An 18,230-nucleotide genomic window follows, 5' to 3' on the forward strand; every position below is an offset into this window, starting at 1 on the left:
ATGACATCTGCTTCCAAGTTAAACCACCACAGGGGCCAGGTACAAACAGTGAAAGTGGAACCAAACCACTCTAACGTCCCCACAAAAAGGGTTAGGGAGGGGCCTTGCGGTTGTGTGAGCTACAAAAGGCTCTGAAGTGAAGGTCATTGGAATAGAAGATGCTTGTGACCTTGGAAGAGGTCCGGGAACGTGCTTGGTTGGTAGAGCAGATGTGTCCTGGTTCTTACTCATTGCCTGCGCTGACACCCACCCCGGGCCACCCCCTTTTTTCCCCTCTAATACTGCATTCCTCCCGTGGGAAGGCACATGTTCCTCTACTGCCGTCACCAACCTGTCATCCGTTGCACTTCTTCCTGTCGAGGTGACAGTTGGGACTCTATGAGTCAGCTTAGTAAGGTCTGAAGTATGAAAGGAAGCCTTGTCTGAGACCAATAGACTAGACACCTATTGCGATGTTGGGGGCTGCGGACCCAGAACCTGAATTTCCTGTAAACAACTTGTTATGCTTGCAGCTGCTGTGAGCAAAACAACTTGTTTTCCTGTGTTTGCAGCTACTCTTGAGCACGAGCCCCTCAGGAGTTCCTGAGGGCAGGGGAGTGGTTTCTGGTGGGTTTGGCTGGGGCGTGGCTATCAGTTAAGGATCCATACCTAAGCGGCTCTGGTACACAGTAAAGGGGGCATTCTTGTTTCAAGGATGACCCTTGTCTCTGTGTGTCTTTGTGTGTTTAAATCTCCAGGCCCTTGCCCTGCTTGCAAATGGTCCTGTAGTGCACGCTCTGCAATACAGGCATAGTACCGTAGTACACGTAGTAATACAGACAGTACATTGCAAAAGTGCCCACTGGCCAAGGGATCCAAACCGATGTGCTACCAGATGCTTGAGTACTGAAGTCAACCACTGAGGCCAAACCTGGACAGGATAAAAGGGGATCCCTGGGCAAGAAATAGGAACCAAATGGAAACAATGCACTCAAGGACCAGGGAAGCTGGGAATTTGGGGGATTGCGGGGAAGCACAGGGAGGAGAGGCAGGAGCAAGCAAGGAAAATGCTCTGGATTTCAACACTGCGGGTGCACACTAGAAACGCAAAGAAGTCTTGACTGGGACTTAGATTAGTAGTCTAGGAAGGTGATGAGCAGAACTCTAGGAGGAAATGATAAGTACCGGTGGTGGATTTCTCTGGGTGGAAGGACTGGCAGGGGCTGTTACAGGTAATGATGGCATGTTGTCAGATCCAGTTAGATTGGCTGGGTAACAATGGTAGGTTGCCTTGATTAGTAGGATGGAGGGGTGGTTACAGATAACCGTGTGGTTGGGTACACGGATTAACGTGGCAGGCACAGGTGGTTACAAGCAATGCTTTATGTGGTGGTTGGCTGGTAATATCGCTAGCAGATATGGCTACGGGCAGTGCTTGAAAGACACTGGAACAAGAATCAGAAACCTTGACTTCTGACCTTTAATAACTGATTTTGTACAAATAACTGTTGTGACTTCAGATGTCCTACCCATCCAGATGGGTTAGATGAATAGTCAATCCCAGCTGCTTGGGAGGGTCCTCTCAGGAGCTTTGAACGATACGGCTCACAGCCATCCATAATTCCCGTTCCAGTGGATTCAATGCCCTCTCCTGACCTCTCTGAGCGCCACGGAGTACAAAAACATTCAGTAAGTTCCAAGCAAAGATGCAGAAGTTCATAACCATGTCTGGCAGCAGTCCAGATTATCTGGTGCCCTCTTCTGGCCTCTATAGGCACTGCATGCATATGGTATATATACACACACACACCACTACATGAAAATACTCAAATACGAATATAAATCTTAAGTAAAAGCCATAACATATCATATCCTTTTTTAAGACAGGGTTTCTCTGTGTAGCCCTAGCTATCCTAGAACTCCCTTTGTAGACCAGGCTGGCCTCAAACTCACAGAGATCCACCTGCCTCTGCCTCCGAGTTCTGGAACTAAAGGCGTGTGCCACCACTGAGACTAGAGTCACATCCTGACATGGTGGTCGTCCTGGTGTGATAGAGTTCTCGAAGAGAATCTCCTGGTCTTGATTCACTGGTACTGGTCTTCAGAGTCTGTGTTAGTGCCCATATCAGAAACATGTCCTACCTGAAAAGAAAAAAAAAAAGGCGTGTGCTGCCACCACCACTCAGAATATCATTTTCTTTTTATCTTAAGTGGCATCATGACTAATACATCTAGAAATGTCAGAATAATTGAGATTAAAATTGTTTAATGTCGCTCAATTAATTAGCTTTATAATAAAACATTGAAAAGGTGAATGGATTTCCTGTAAATTATTTATCATTAGTCAAAATGCTCTGGCCGGGCGGTGGTGGCACACCCCTTTAATCCCAGCACTCGGGAGGCAGAGACAGGCGGATCTCTGTGAGTTCTAAACCAGCCTGGTCTACAATTGCTAGCTCCAGGACAGGCTCTAAAGCTGCAGAGAAACCCTGTCTCGAAAAAACAAAAAAAAATGCTCTGATTAGTGATATTATGCAGTATAATAGGTGTTATTAGGAGTGGATAATTGCTTTTCTTACCTAGGGATCATGAGAATTAGCAGTAAGTGGTCATTTGCAAATGGTTAATAAGTTTTCATGATTTTCTATTTCATATAGACAACTATACTTAATGTCAGAATCTCTTACCACACATAAATGGATTTGCTATTTTTTGTATTTACTGGAAGAGTTAGAGATCATAAGGATACACTGATATTTTAATGTATTGAACAAGTGTATTTTTCCTAAATATTAAATAAAATTATTCATAATCATTTGCATGGTTTGCATGTAAATTCGACATTTGATTGGTCAAATCACTGCCCATTGTTGCTGGTCAGAGTTTCTAAAAGCTTTATATCCCTTGGAAATTCTGCCACTTAAAAAATTAATAAAATTTGTCTCGTATATATTTTGAATTCCTGTGAAATGTATGTCTGTGTCAGTATTGGACTTTTAATACATATAAGAAAACTACATTTTTAAAGTAAAGCAAACAGAACATCTGGATCGGGCACCAAAACATTTATTGATTTAATTGGTTGAGTATGAGGCTGGGAAACTGGATGTTTAAACCATTTGTGGTCCTGGCCAGCCTAATCTACAGCCACAGCCACAATTCCCAGCGCCATGGGCTCTAAGCTCCCTTCGAGGGTGAGAATTCTCGACATCTATGTTCCAACAACAGGACTCACTGTCCTGCTGTGCCCAGGTCTGTCCTCTGTCCAGGATTTCCTCACTCACAGCCACACTATACATCATTTCCGCTGACATTCGTACAGAGAGACAGAAGAGAAGCGCACAAACTAAAATGGTGAGTGCGCTGTGGGTTTTGAGGTTCCACGAGGCTGCTCATCTCATCTACCTCACGCAACCTTGTTCTCCGTCCACCCTTCCCATTGTCAGTTTCTGCTGTCCCTGTGCCTTCCTTATTCACCACTAACAACAGCCTACATGCCTAGCAACTGATGAGTAATGAAAATGTAGTATTAGTATAACTGTACAGGAATATCATCTAGCTATTAGGAAAACAAAATTATGAAAGTCACAGGCAAATGGATGGCACTGGAAACAGTCGTTTTGAGTAAGGTAACCCAGGCTCAAAAAGACACATGTCATGTGTTTGCGTTCATTTCTAGGTGTTGGTTTTGAATCTTCAGATATGTGCTTCATTTGAAATACCCATAGAAGTCAGGAAATTAGAAAAGGCCACGGAGAAGACATTGAAAGGATGGGAGATAGAACACAGCGATGTCAGAGATTAAAAGGGAACAATGGAACAGGATGGGTTAAATGGGATGAGGGATGGAAGGGCAGGATAAAGGGGGGAATATGGAGAAGGATAAATATCACTCAAAACTTTTTTTTAAAAAAAAAAGTCATATGGAAACCTACTACTGTAGAAGTTTCCTAGAATAGACATGCACATACATACATACATACATACATACATACACACACGTTTAAATATATATTTTATATACATTTAATATATAATGTAATATATTAAATACATTATATTTTAAGTACAATACATTCAATATATTTTAAATGGAGTTACCCTATAATCGGTGATATTGTCTCTACTAGACACCACAGGCCAACAACAAAATACAGTGCTAGGAATGTATTACCTCTTTTGGTATGCCAGTGAGTTCCCATAGAACCTCCAAAAATTTGGCTATTTCCAAAGCTCTTGTTTATCCTCCAGATCAAACCAGAACTCACCTGGAAGAAGCTTCCTCGCCCATGGATAGCTTTCATAGTCCTGGAAGGTGCTGTACATGTCACAGGAGGAGAAAACCCGTGATCAGTCTTACCCACCTAGGAACTCCTACACGCTACATAATGACTGACCAGGAAAACATACCCACTCATGCCATGGCCATCATGAGAGCAACCAGACACTTTTTGATTAGAATGAAGTCCCACTTCATAAGACAAAACGTATGCCTGGCACCACTATTGAGCCAAGAATCTGTAGCTCGACAAGTCATAGGCCTGATAGCAGAACCATTTCTGCTAATGGACCTGGTTGCTTTCCTATTGCTGTGATAAGACACCATGACCAAGGGAACTTACAGGAGAAAGAGTGTGAAGGACTTACAGTTTCAGAGGGTGAGTCCACGACCATCATGGTGAGGCTCATGGTAGCAGGCAGGGAAGCATGGCACTAGGGCAGTAGCTGAGAGCTTTTGTCTTGATCCACAACCACGAGGCAGAGAAAAACATTGGGAATGGTAGACTTTTGAAATTTCAAAGCCCACTCCCAGTGACAGCCCTCCTCCAACAAAGCCATGCCTCCTAATCCTTCTGTCACAGGTCCATCAGCTAAGGATCAAGCATTCAAATATGTGAGTCTATGGGAGCCATTCTCATTAACACCACCACATGGACATAGAATTAAATTGACCTACAGTGGCTTATTCTTATATCCATAAATTAATGCATATCTCAACCCTCATCAGAGAAGCTTCTATTTGCAGTAGATTGTGATTAATACAGGGACCAACATCTAACCACCACATGTGGGGAATAAGACTGAAAAATGCTCAGCCCTAGATTCTCTCACCTTGCTTGTTATATATTTTGTTATATATACATGTGTGGGTGTGTTATTTTTTGCTGAGCCAAATATTACTACTACTATGACGACGATGACCTCTCTCCTCTCTCTCTCCTCTCTCTCTCTCTCTCTCTCTCTCTCTCTCTCTCTCTCTCATCACTGAATGCTTTAACTATCAGGAACACACTTTATGAGCACCCTGGATTCCACAGACTATAATAATACCATACCCCCTTAGTACTATCACCCAGCCCCTATGTCTAAACATTCACAATGCCTCAATTTTTCTGTAACACTCAAGTATACCACTGCCCACTCACTAGGTGCTATGGGACTTGTGCCCTGGTGTTCCTTTACTCAGAGCTATGAGTGGCACCCAGTGAAGAACCCTTGCCAATTCCCATCACTAGGTTTATAGAGACACAGCATGAAAAACGAGCAATTCAGGTTGTACCCTGAACTCAATCCAGGTTATACCTAGCAGCCCTGGGCATAAACTCTGGTGTCACCTCTGGAGCAGCAGGGCTGACTACCTCCCTAACTATTTACTATTGGCTGTCCACACAGTTTATCCAGGATCTCCAATGGGTGGCTGAGGTCATCCTCTCCCTCCAGGGACAACAGACTTGCTGGCTGCCGTAGTACTACAAAACTGGTAAGGATTCGATTTACTAACAGCAGAGAGAGATGGTCTTTGTCTTTTCTTCATGGAGGAATGTCGCTTCTATGTTAACCAATTAGGTATGGTGAAAGATAAGATCTGACAACTCCACATGGATCTTTGAAAATGTAGGAAACAGCTTGAAACCAATAGCCAATGGAGCACTGGTAGTACAGTTTGGAACTGGATGCTACCCTTCTTAACCCCTCTCCTCTTTTTCTTTTTTTAATCTATAAACTGATTGGCCTAGTAGCTCAGGCTTCTTATTAACTCCTATAACTTATATTATCCCATATTTCTTGTCTGTGTAAGCCATGTGACTTGGTACCTTTTTCAATGAGGCAGTCACATCTTGCTTCCTCTGAGGCTGGGCCATGACTGAAGACTGTGCTTCCCTCTTCCCAAATTCTCATTGCCCCACCTCTACTTCCTGCCTGGTCACCCTGCCTATACTTCCTGCCTGGCTACTGACCAAACTTGTATTTGTTTAAAATACAAGTGACAGGGTACAGACCATTGTTCCACAGCACTTCCCTCCCCTTAAAAAATAAAACTCTGAATCTTTGCTCAGCTTTTATCCTGACCTTTATTCATAATAACTTGTAACCAACATTCTAAACAAAGTAAAATATCCATGGCCCATTTTCTGGGAATTTGGGCATAGTTTTCGAGGCTACTTCCTGCTGACTGGGGGTGTTGACAATCTTATGGGGACCTAAAGAGAATTTAGAATCATGATCAAGTCATAACTGAAGTATCCTGTGGGACTTGATCATCTCAGGCAGCAGTCTTGAATCTGTTCTGAATGAAGAACTCAGACATCTGGGCTATCCGCTCCTATCGGAGATTTCTCAGGGGTTCTTCCTTGATCAAACCTGATTTTTCTTAACCTGGAATGAATCCACAGCCTCTCATTTCCTGTAGAAACAAAAGCAAAACCTCTTCTCTAAAGTAATATACCTTTTGACTTCAATTTTAAAGTCAAGGTATTTTCAAAAATACCTATCTTGGATTAATTCAGCAGCATTTATAAACAAATATCTTTTAGCAGCTGTTGTTCCTTCCTCAGCATTCAAACAATTCAAAGAGAACATAATAACATACATTATCCAGATTCTCTGTGTGTTTTCCATCTTTATGTGGCTTTATTTTAAACTCTATTTCTTTATTTTTATCTTTAATTTTTGGCTTTTTGAGACAGGGTTTCTCTGTGTATATTTGCCCTGGAACTCACTCTGTCCTTGAACTCACAGAGATCCACCTGCCTCTGCCCCCCAAGTGCTGGGAATGAAGGTGTGTAACACAATACCTTGAACTCACAGAGATCTGTCTACCTCTGCCTCCCAAGTGTTGGAATTAAAGGTGTTTGCCACCACACCCAACTACTCTCTTTTGTTTTTTTATTTTAAGGACTTTATCCTTTTTTCCCCCAAGCTTACATAATATTTTAAACACACTGTAAATCATTTGGAGGCTTTTCTATCTGAAAGTATCTTTACTCTATCCCTCTTTTATGACTACATGAGTCTTTAATTTGCTAAGCAATGTGGCTAGGATTAAAGCTGCGGCTTTGATGGCTGGATCCAGCCCATTCCTTAGCTTTCTGAGATTCTAGCCTTATGGCAGAGGTACTGGCCACAGCCATGTTTATTACCACAACACTATGGCATTTCAAGGTTCCTGCCACCACCAAAAAGCATGTTGGTTATTCATAAACACCATTTAAGTGTTTGGTGGCAGGGCCTCTTAAAAGAGCTGCAAGGTTTCACAACTAAAGCTGTTGACTGAGGTTTCTGTCCTACCCAGTTCCCACAGTCATTAAGTCCCAAAGAAATCACACAAAGGTCTATATTAATTATAAACTGATTGGCCTAGTAGCTCAAGCTTCTTATTAACTCTTAGCCCATAATTCTTGTCTATGTTAGCCAAGTGGCTTGGTACCTTTTCCGGCGAGGCAGTCTCATCTTCCATCCTCTGTATCTCTCTTCTCCTTTTTTTAATCCTGCTAGCTGCACCCCACCTTGTAAACTTCTTGTCTAGATTCTATGACAACAGATTCAAAAGATTTCTAGCCAGTTACTATTACAGGATCACTGGTCCCTGGCTAAAGAGCCAGAGGCCTGCAGCACCCAGTTACATTCTGATGAAGATCAGGATTGCCCCCAAGGACATCAATCCCCTCAACCAACAGGAAGTAGTCTAATGACAATGGCACCACCTTTCCCAACCCTCCATTGTTTATTAATAAACAAAAATGGGGGGATGTGGGGTTAAAAGGGTCAAGGAAAAACATCCTGACCCTGACTTGACCCCAGGACCAGAGCTAGAAATACCACCAATCAAGAAAAATATATAGCCAGGCGGTGGTGGCGCACGCCTTTAATCCCAGCCCTCGGGAGGCAGAGGCAGGCAGATCTTTGAGTTCGAGGCCAGCCTGGTCTACAAGAGCTAGCTCCAGGACAGGCTCTAGAAACTACAGGGAAACCCTGTCTCGAAAAACCAAAAAAAAAAAAAAAGAAAAAGAAAAAGAAAAATATATAGCTCAATAAAAACCATTAGAGAGAGAGAGAGAGAGAGAGAGAGAGAGAGAGAGAGAGAGAGAGAGAGAGAGAGAGAGAAAGAAAGAGGAAAGGAGGGAGGGAGGGAAGGGAAGGGAAGGGAAGGAGGGAGGGAAGGAGGGAGGGAGGGAGGGAGGGAAGGGAAGGGAAGGGAAGGGAAGGAGGGAGGAAAGGAGGGAGGGAGGGAGGGAGGGAGGGAGGGAGGAAGGAAGAAAGGAAGCCCACCAATCCCTGAGCTCGCCCCAGAATCAGACTACGAAATTCCTTCCTCTGATCCCACATCACCCTGGGAAGCTCCATCCCACAAGACATCCTATATAAGCTCTGTACCCTGTTCAGTTTGCTGCTGTTTCTCACCCTAGAAGCAACCACCCACCCTCCTGGGTTTTTCCCTTTCTTTCCTGTGCAGTGTGACACTTTTCACTGGATAGAACCCAGCTTTAACAATTTATTTGTGCCAGAGTCAGAGCAGAGCAGGACTGTAACACTTTTCCTGGGGAAACCTTCCCCTAGGAAAGCAGAATTGTAACACTGCAGGGGACCTGAGCAGAGCTATAACATTTGCATTGGGGAAACCTTTCCCTGGGGCAGGGCTGTAAACTGCTACACTTACAGTGACTTTGTGGTATTCCTTGGCTCCTGACTCCCAGGATCCCTTTCTGTTCAAGATGCAATGCTTACAATAAGCATTCACATCTACCTAAACATAAACCAATCTCATAGAATGCACAGCACTTATGAATAGGTGATTATTTGATTTACCTTTCCTCAAAGTCAGCCTGGTCTTTGAAACACACCTGTCTTTTGGTCCCTGATAGCTGTATGTGCATGAGCTGCAAAAATGACTGGGGTCCCCTGAATTGTGGGGTCCCAGCCTTCCTCCCTAGGCTGCCACTTATGCCTCACTATGTTTCTTCCTGAAGCACCCTGTTTGCTGTCCTGAAAAGACAGCTGTATTTTCCGTCTAGTGCCGACCACCCAGAATTCTTTATCATGAGATTTGGCCATTTCCACGGCCTTCAACTTCCTGTTTAGAAGCTGGGGTTTGGCTTCTGCCAGCAGATTCTGGTCTAGTACCCTTGATGGTCCCTCCAGGAAAGTATTTTCCTGCAGGAATTGAGGTTGTACTTCCCTTTCTTCGGAAGCTTTTGTGTCTTCCAGTGTGTCTTGCCCTGATGGCGCCAGCTTCAGCTTTTCTCCAGGCTGCTCCTCTCTAACTGATGGAGGGCACACTGCCTGCCTTGGACGTCTAGAATGGGGCTTGATCTTCTTGCCCTGCAAAAAGATGTTATCTTCTAAAGGAGCAACGTGTTTGCCGCATCTGTGGGGTCCTCGTGGCAGTCTGAGTTCTTCTATGTCCCCTCCTCCTTCCAGATGGTCTCTCCTCAGATCCTCTAGGTTCTTTAGCTGCTGACATTTCTTGGTTGGGTTTTTGTTGTTCACAACCACCACTTGCTCCAGGAACTGCCAGGCGTCTTCTGGGTTTGGGGTTTTCTCCGTTTGCTTCCCGGCCTCGCCAACCAACGCCATTGTTCCGTTCACCTCGGCATCCCACGCTGTTACTGCTCCGGGAATGTTCTTCGGTAAACCCAAGTGTCCGGCAAATGTCCGCCTGTGCCCCTGGCCTCCCGCAGAGTCACTCCGCAGGACCCTTTCGGAGACTATGTTCAGACAGCGTTTAAGGTCAGGGCAATGGCCCTCACTAACAGAGCTTGTAAGCCGTGGAAGATGTTCAGGTTTCTTCTTGCCATGAGATAGGTGAGGCAGTTCTTCCATGCTAAACTGTTTATTGCCCAGACCTCTTCTATTTTTCGGGGCATCCCAGAGGAGTTTAATCTCCCGGATTGCCACATAAGCCCTAGGGGCAGGCCTAGGGGTTTGTCCCGCCGATCCTTCATGGGTCCCGGTATATTGAAGTCTCCTGTTTTTCAGAAAGTGAGAGACCCGTTCTTGGGAACACATGTTCTCTCACCAGAGCCTCGTTCTTCTTAGATCCTACCCTGAGGTCAGGGGACCTCTTTTAGCTGCAGATTCTCTCTCTCTCTCTCTCTCTCTCTCTCTCTCTCTCTCTCTCTCTCTCTCTCTCTCTCTCTCTGGCGCTCTCTCTCTCCCTCGCTCTCTCCCTCTTTCCCTCTCTCTCTCCTTCTCTCCTCTCTCTCCCTCTCTCTCTCCCTCTCTCTCTTCCTCTTTCTCCCCCTCTCTCCTCTCTCTCCCTCTCTCTTTCTCTCTCGCTCTCTCTCTCGCTCGCTCTCTCACTCGCTCTCGCTCTCTCTCTCACTCGCTCGCTCTCTCACTCGCTCTCGCTCTCGTTCTCACTCGCTTGCCGGCTCTCACTCACTCACTAATACAATTCTAGTACAAATCACTACTCCGCACAGTTCCTCCAACCTCTGGTGTTCACACTGTACTGATGCTTCCGGGGGTTGAGGACTAAAGTACCCTTTTGTACATCACAGTCCAGAATGCTGGGGCTTACCTGTCTCTTTATGATGCAGTGGGCGGGGCTAGCGGGAAGATGGCTGTAACTCAGGCTGGGCCCAGTATTAAGGAGTATTTCATTCTGTGGCCTCTGTCACTCCAGATGTTAAGGGTGACAACATCTAGGAAAGCCACCCACAGATTGAAAGACACAGGCATGTTATGAATGGGTGAAAGGTGACCTCTGACAGACAGTTGAGGAGCAGGAAGAGAGGCCTCTAGGGAGTTAGAGGGCCGGGTGAGCTGACTTCCTGGACTCACCATGGGTGCCAGCTCCTTCAGCCCTGCATAGCCCCTTGTCAAGGAATAAAACAACACTCACTCCAGAGAATCAAAAGGAGAGGTTTGTTCTAGAAGCAAATATATGAATGCCCATGGTCCAGAAGAATCAATTTTGGTTTCCCCAAATATCATTTTCCAACAAAGTAGCCATTTCATAATGTTTTTATAGTAATAAAACAAAGAAGTCAAGATAGTTTTCAAACATACTGGTGGAAACAGCAGGTATGCAGACTACGGCAAAGCAGAGACGTCTCTGCTCTTGGGCTCAGAGGCTGTATGATGACGTTAGCTTTAAGATTGGAGGAAACCTGCTAAGTTAACACGAAGTGAAAATTCACTAGATAGTCACAAGGGTATTTTATCAGAAACAAGGCTGAGTAAAGAATGGCTATTAAGAGGCAAAAGGTAGCCCCCGAAATAAACTATAATTAGAATCTGGAGCTGCAACTCTCTAGTCTCTCCACAATCATTTCTGATCCTTAGCCTTGTGGAAGGTTCCGTGTAAGTTGAAGTTTCGTTCCAGAACTTTCATTCACACCCCCAGACCCTACCCTGGGTCAATGAAGACTGTACTGTGTGCATCACCTCAGGACATGCCCCGTACACCTGACCATAGTCTGTTAAAATTGTCTTGCTGATGAAATTCCCAACCCATTGAAGGGCCTGATCACTACAGAGTGATGCACTCTGTTCACTACAGCTGGATACAGTGCAAACACACAAGCAAGCAATGCATTACCCAAGTGTTACCATGCGAAGTGTACCAGTGGAACGGCAGAAATGAAGCCAGTTCCTTCCAGCTTCCACGGAGCTATCGTATTAGTGGAGGCGAGGGGAAAGACCAGACACGTGTTTACAAGCTCAGTAAAGAAGCCCTTGAGAGTCAAGGATTTCTCCCATGGCCATCGTGTTTGATGGTGAGGAAGTATCTGACATTTAGAGCTGAAGCGGGGAAGGTTCTTTAGGCTCTGTGTTTGAGAGCTGCTAGTCCGTCCTAGCAGGCCCGGGTGGTGAGAGGGAGAAGCTCACACCATCGTGGACGGAAGAGGTGAGCATAGCATGAACATTAATGTCCTGCTCTGTTGTTTCCTGAGTCTACCTCCTATCCTCTGCCCTAAGGCATGGGTCAGAAAGCTGCTGGTGGATATGGTCACAGGAGTGGCACTCATGCACCAAGCTGTCATGAAGAAACCCATTGTTTTGTACAATTAATATATTCTATTAATTTTCTGTATTCCTCAAGCCACCATCCATAAATCTACTGTCTGTTAAACCAATTGCTTATCTCTTTGTCCTCACTGGGTCTACAGAGTTGGACATTTGGGCCATAAATACGGGTATGATAAATGAGGTACCCTGATGGACACCTTCCCCCTAGTACATCAGCTACAGGAGCAAGCCTGTGGACCCACAGATACAGTATTGTTGAAATTTATCCAAGAAACTCCCATATCCTCCCTTGAGCACTATGACAAGATTTTACCACATTTCTTTTAGGTTAAGTTTCTGAGTCACATGTTCAACGAGAAAAGTGTGTGATTTCATCTGTCATTCGAGAGCACAGGGGTACTACTGTTCCTTTCACGGGAGCTCAGGATTGGTTTCAATAACGCTATGCCGTTCCTTTAGCTGTGACCGATGCTAGAGATTCGTCCACAGCCAGCCTAAAGTCATCAATGATATTGTCACATGGTGGCATCATTTCCCTTTGGAGGAAATGCTACATAAGTATCACCTTGAGAACATTTCTGAAATTTAAATTCTCATATTATTTTTATAAAGATGCCATTTTCTTTGTCGTTTGTTTGAGGCAGAGTGCTGAAAACATTTATCCTAGGCTGGTTTCAGATGGAGTTCCTCCTTCCTTTGGGCTCCTGAGAGCCAAACTCCTTTCTTGTATTCTTACTCTTTTATAATTTTTATTATTTGTCTCCAATTCTTCCACTTTCAAAAAGGATTGGACCAGCTTACTACAAAAAGAACAGACAGAATTAACTCTTCAGGCCATTGAAAGTATAATAAAAAGGTTAAAACTGAATATTGACAGAGGCAGAGGTGGGAAGTTATGTTAGAGAGAAACACCACATTGGCAAACGCCTCAATGATCAAGACAGGAAGGGTTGATAACTTTTTTCCTCATCTTGAAAACAGTGCAGGCTAGTTCCTGGAGGTGACCACAAGCAACTTAGTAACTGCACTAAAGCACTCTGTGAGAAGTCCGTTGCAATAGCGTATTCCTCTCTCTGAGAACAACATACTGCTAGTATGGTAATTTTTGGTCTTGGTCCCATGTAAACATTTTAACATTAGAGCAGTCATGGTATGACTTGCATCCTGCCTTTTTTCAGTAATGGGTAAAGACTCTTCGGTTTCACCAACAAAGACCGTTGTTATTGCCGGGGCGGGGACCTGCCTATTCATATTACCATTGTTTCTCTTAACCATTTCTGTTGTGCTAATTTTGTCTCTTACTCTTTTAACAGTAAGCATTACTTTTAATTGGGTTTTTAGAACTTCAAATATAAGGATGATTGTATTTACCTCATCCCCCTTCTCCCTCTAACTCCTCCCACTTCTCAAGTCCACAGCCTCTAGCTCTTTAATTATGATTGTTATATACACATATATGGCCTCTTGGGACCGGTAACCTGTCAGTGGTCCTGTCCCTGGAGAAAAACTGTTCTTCCCTCTTTCAACAACCAGTACTTGTCTGTAGCTCTTCACCAGGGTGCAGGCGTGTGAGCTCTCCCCCACTCCACTTGGTGTTACCGTTCTTTAGGCCTTGTTTGGGCAACCCCATTGTTGAGATTTCCTGGGTTCGACTTCCCTGTCTGAAAGGACACTATCAAAGCAGATGACCTGTCCCGGTCCCGGCTCTCGGTCTTCCAGTCCCCCACAGTGACTTCCTACAACAGGGCCATATCTATTGCAACAAAGAAGCACCTCCTAATAGTGCCACCCCCTATGAGCTCATGGGGCCAGTTACATTCAGACTTGTAGTTAGCTTTTTTACTTTTTGCTCTTTCAGGACCTGCCACCCATGTGTATTTTATATACCTCTTTCCTTCTTACTCCGTGGCTGGCTGTATGGCTGGGTGACTGATCCCTGGCATTTCCTCTCCTCCTTTTCTCAATCCTTTCTTCTCCTTCTATTTATTCTCTCTGCCTGGCAGCCCCACCCATTCATATCCCACCTAGTTATTGGTTGTTCAGCTATTTATTAGACCAATCAGGTGTTTTGGGTAGGCCAAGTAACACAGCTTCAGAGTTAAGCAAATGCAACATAAAAGAATGCAACATGTCTTTGCATCATTAAAGAAATATTCCACAGCATAAATGAATGTAACACATCTTCAACTAATATTCTGCAACACAAACTACCACGGGTATTAATGCTGGTGGGACATTTGTGCTCCTCTAGTGTTCTGGAAACGTCAGAGGGAATCAAGCGGTACAGCTGGAAGGGGAAAGCAGACGTGAATGGGGAATCTGGGTTTGTTGTTCAAATGCTCAAAAAAAAAAAAAAAACGGAACTGCGCTGAACAATCCCAGAATTGGGAATTAGAGGCAGTAAAATCAGGGAGTTCAAGAGTTGTGTGCACTATATGAGACCCAGTTTAAAAAAAAAAAAAAAAAACCCTGGCCACAGTTATATCCATGGTTCCAGCGCAAATCTAAACCATCCTATAAGTGTTTTGTTTGAGTTTTTTTGTGTGTGTGTGTGTGTGTGTTTGTTTTGTTTGTGTGTTGTTTTGTTTTAACCTTTGGGATCCAGCTTCTCTTTAAAAAGCAGCCTTTCTTCTGACTTGCGCATGGAAAGCCTTGGAAAGGGTTTTACTACTCAGGTGGGGACGAGCCAGTAAACGTTGTTCCTAGTTATCCTGGGAGGACTCAGCCAGCAACTGCAGGCCTGAGTGGTGGGCCAATCAGACGGCAGTTTGGCCACAGGCAGGGTCCACTTTGGTCCAATGAAGAAACATGATCATGACAAGCTTATCCCAAACCAAGAGTGGGTTAGCGCGGCAACATTCTGAAGCTCCTCCATCTTCTTCCTGCGGCGAGGGTCCGTTGCATGTAATCCACAGAAAGAGTGCTTAGGTCTTCAATACATGCAGCACCTTCACCTTCTTCCTGATGAGCTCTAAATGAAACAACCTTACCTGAGAGATATGAGTAGGTCTTTGATAACATCTGCCAGCAGATGGCAGCACTCAACCAAGTATCGAAGCGGTGAAGCCAAACTCTGCCCTGGAGTTGGAAGAACGTGGGATACCTACAACACAGCTTTCTGTGCAGTGGCCTCTGAACCAGCTGGGGAAGGTTTGCCTCCGGATTCACTATTCCTGCTGGGCACATTCCAGTCATGGTCCTGTGCTGCGTAAAATTCAGGGGCCCCGACCTTAGCAGTGTCATTTATTTTTTTATTTTTTTTTCTTTTTCGAGACAGGGTTTCCCTGTAGTTTCTAGAGCCTGTCCTGGAACTAGCTCTTGTAGACCAGGCTGGCTTCGAACTCAGAGATCCGCCTGCCTCTGCCTCCCGAGTGCTGGGATTAAAGGCGTGTGCCACCACCGCCCGGCTCATTTATTTTTTTTTTTTATTGATCTTATATTATTGTCGTTTTTACTTTAAGACAAGATCTCATTTAGCCCGGGCTGACCTCAGATTGCTAAGGAGACTTAGTGTGGCTCTGAACTTCTGACCCATCCGTTTCCACCTTGTCAGGAACCACTACGCCCCGCCTATGTAGCGCTGGGGACAAACTAGGCAAGCACTCTACCACGCATGCGCACACACACTGGCTAGGGAGGGCAGCCTGATGTCTGAAGACGAAGTCTTGATCTCAGGAAGTGATTTCCTCCCTTCTCATACCCATTGGCCTGCAGATGAGTGACTACTATCTTTATCCCAGTTAATTGTACAGAGGGATCTCCACTGCCTTCCACTGGGGTGCTAGCTCCCCCTAGGTTTAATTATCCTACATACGGACATGTCCTCTAGGGGAGAGCGGAAATTTGGTTTGGCCAAATTCTCCAGGCCAGGTCTGACTTCCCAATGAGAGTGCACAGAAGGAATCACATATAGCATAAACTCCTAACGGTACTCTGAACCCACAAAGGGCTCCATTCACAATAGACACTCAATACTAACCAACCTTAAGTCTCTGCTGGCCCCAGTTCAAACCCAACCCCAAGAGACCCACTAATCCCCTGGAAGACTCTAGATCCCTTCTCAACATGAGTCTCAACTTTGTCCGGACAATCCCAAGCAACAGTTTTCTGCTGACAGTCTGGCATAAGGGACCTGAGCTTTGAAGCTAAACAAACTGGGATCCTAATCCCGAAACTCATATACCATGACGTATAAAAAATAAAAATGCTGCCTGCCAAGTCCTTAAAGTTTCAGATGTGCACAAGTCACTCTATTATGGCTTTTTCCGCTGTTCCAGCAACTGAATCCCATTGTCATCTAAATTTACACATGCTACCCAACACACAGCCTAGGTATGCCTTTGCTAATTGTGATTGTTTGGGTAAAAAGGGCCTGCATAGGCTCATGTATTTGAATGTACTTGAGGATTAAGAGGAGTGGCCTTATGGGAGTGGGTGTGGCTTTGGTAGAGGGCGTGTCACTGAGGGAGGTTTCAAAAGTCCATGGATGGGGGGGCCTAAGATAGATTCATGGTCTCCTGCATGCTCTCCTCCTTCCCTTCCAGCTCCCATTTTTCTGCTGCAGATCAGGAACATAGCTCTCTGCATGTTCCAGCCTGCCATGCCATAATAAAACATGCTTCTGAAACTGTAAGCAAGCCCCTAACTAAATGCTTTCCTTTTAGAAGACTTGTCATGCTCATGTGGTGTCTCCTCACAGCAAAGGACAGCGACTAAGACATTGGCATATTCTTTGAAGGAAATGAATGTGTGCCCTGGCAATGCTGAAGCATGCATGGGCAGCCCGTATGCGGAGATTCTGTTGGACTTGTCCATACTGGGTTTCATGATCTAAGTTGATGAGGATGACAGACCAACCAGGTCTCTTCTTCAAGAGAGCACCAGATCTCATTACAGATGGTTGTGAGCCACCGTGTGGTTGCTGGGAATTGAACTCAGAGCCTTTGGAAGAGCACAGTGCTCTCAACCGTGAGCCATCTCTCCAGTCTCCATTTCCTTCCCACTGTCTGCCCTTACTTACCTTGTCACATTCCTGTGCCTGTGCACTTAATTATGCTTTCTTGAACTTCCCCCAGCTGCTCAGGTTCTCAAGGATGAAGACATTGGATGTAGGAAAGACTCAACACTTATTTCTGAAAGGAGGCTGGAATTAACTACAACCAACTTGCGAGTCTCTTCCTTCCTGAGACACTGTCCAAGTGGCAAAACAGACTTCTTTGTTAGCCTTGTCCTTGGGTCTTTCCTCCAGATTTCCTAAATGTCACACTGAAAGGTACCAGGAGGAAGATGGTACCAGCTGGAATGTCTGGCAAGCTGGGAGACAAAGGGACCAATAGGATCCAAGAAGTTGGACAGTTTAGCAGTTCAGGTCCCTACAGTGCACGTATGCTAACTAGGTACATTCCCCAACATTATGACTGCCCCCCCCCTTGCTATTCACTGCAATTCCACAGCACTTCCTTTGTGCACACGTGTGTGTGCACATTTGTGTTATGTGCACGTGGTACACGGAAGCCAGAAATAGACGTCTAATGTCACTCATTCACAATCACTCTCGGATTGTTTTTAGGGTCATTCACTGAACCTGGAGCACACCAGGTACACTAGACAGCCAGCAGGTCCTTCTCTGCTTCCCCGTGCCGAGGATAATGTGCCGTGGGTCGGGGCCTCTGGTTTGCGCAAGCACCCTGCCAAGAGGTATCGGCCCATCCTCCGACATCTACTTTGCTTCTGGCATCTCCATCAAGCACTGGCAAAGCCTCCTCTTCCGGCAGTTCGTTCCGCACTCACCACCTGGTTGAGCATCACCACTCAAGCATGCCAAGCTTGTCACCTCCAGTGATTACTCTGGGGACACTTGTTCTCAGGGACCTTGAACCACAGGCTGCTCATGACCTCTTGGGATAAAAACCACTACAAGGGTCAGCTACTCTCTACGATTCTTAACCCTCAGGACCTTTAGTTCCCAGAATAGCCGCAGCCTCCCGGGGACTAGC

The 18,230-nt window shown here is 45.2% G+C and overlaps 1 non-coding gene across 1 annotated transcript; it reads left to right on the top strand.

The window, feature by feature from the left end:
* The first annotated feature begins 1,985 nt into the window (after positions 1-1,985).
* LOC119813837 lies at positions 1,986-2,116 on the top strand. Its single transcript, XR_005285283.1, has one exon. It is a non-coding gene; the product is annotated as a small nucleolar RNA SNORA3/SNORA45 family (small nucleolar RNA).
* The last annotated feature ends 16,114 nt before the right edge of the window (positions 2,117-18,230 follow it).

This window comes from Arvicola amphibius, chromosome 4, assembly GCF_903992535.2.
Source record: "Arvicola amphibius chromosome 4, mArvAmp1.2, whole genome shotgun sequence".
NCBI lineage: Eukaryota > Metazoa > Chordata > Mammalia > Rodentia > Cricetidae > Arvicola > Arvicola amphibius.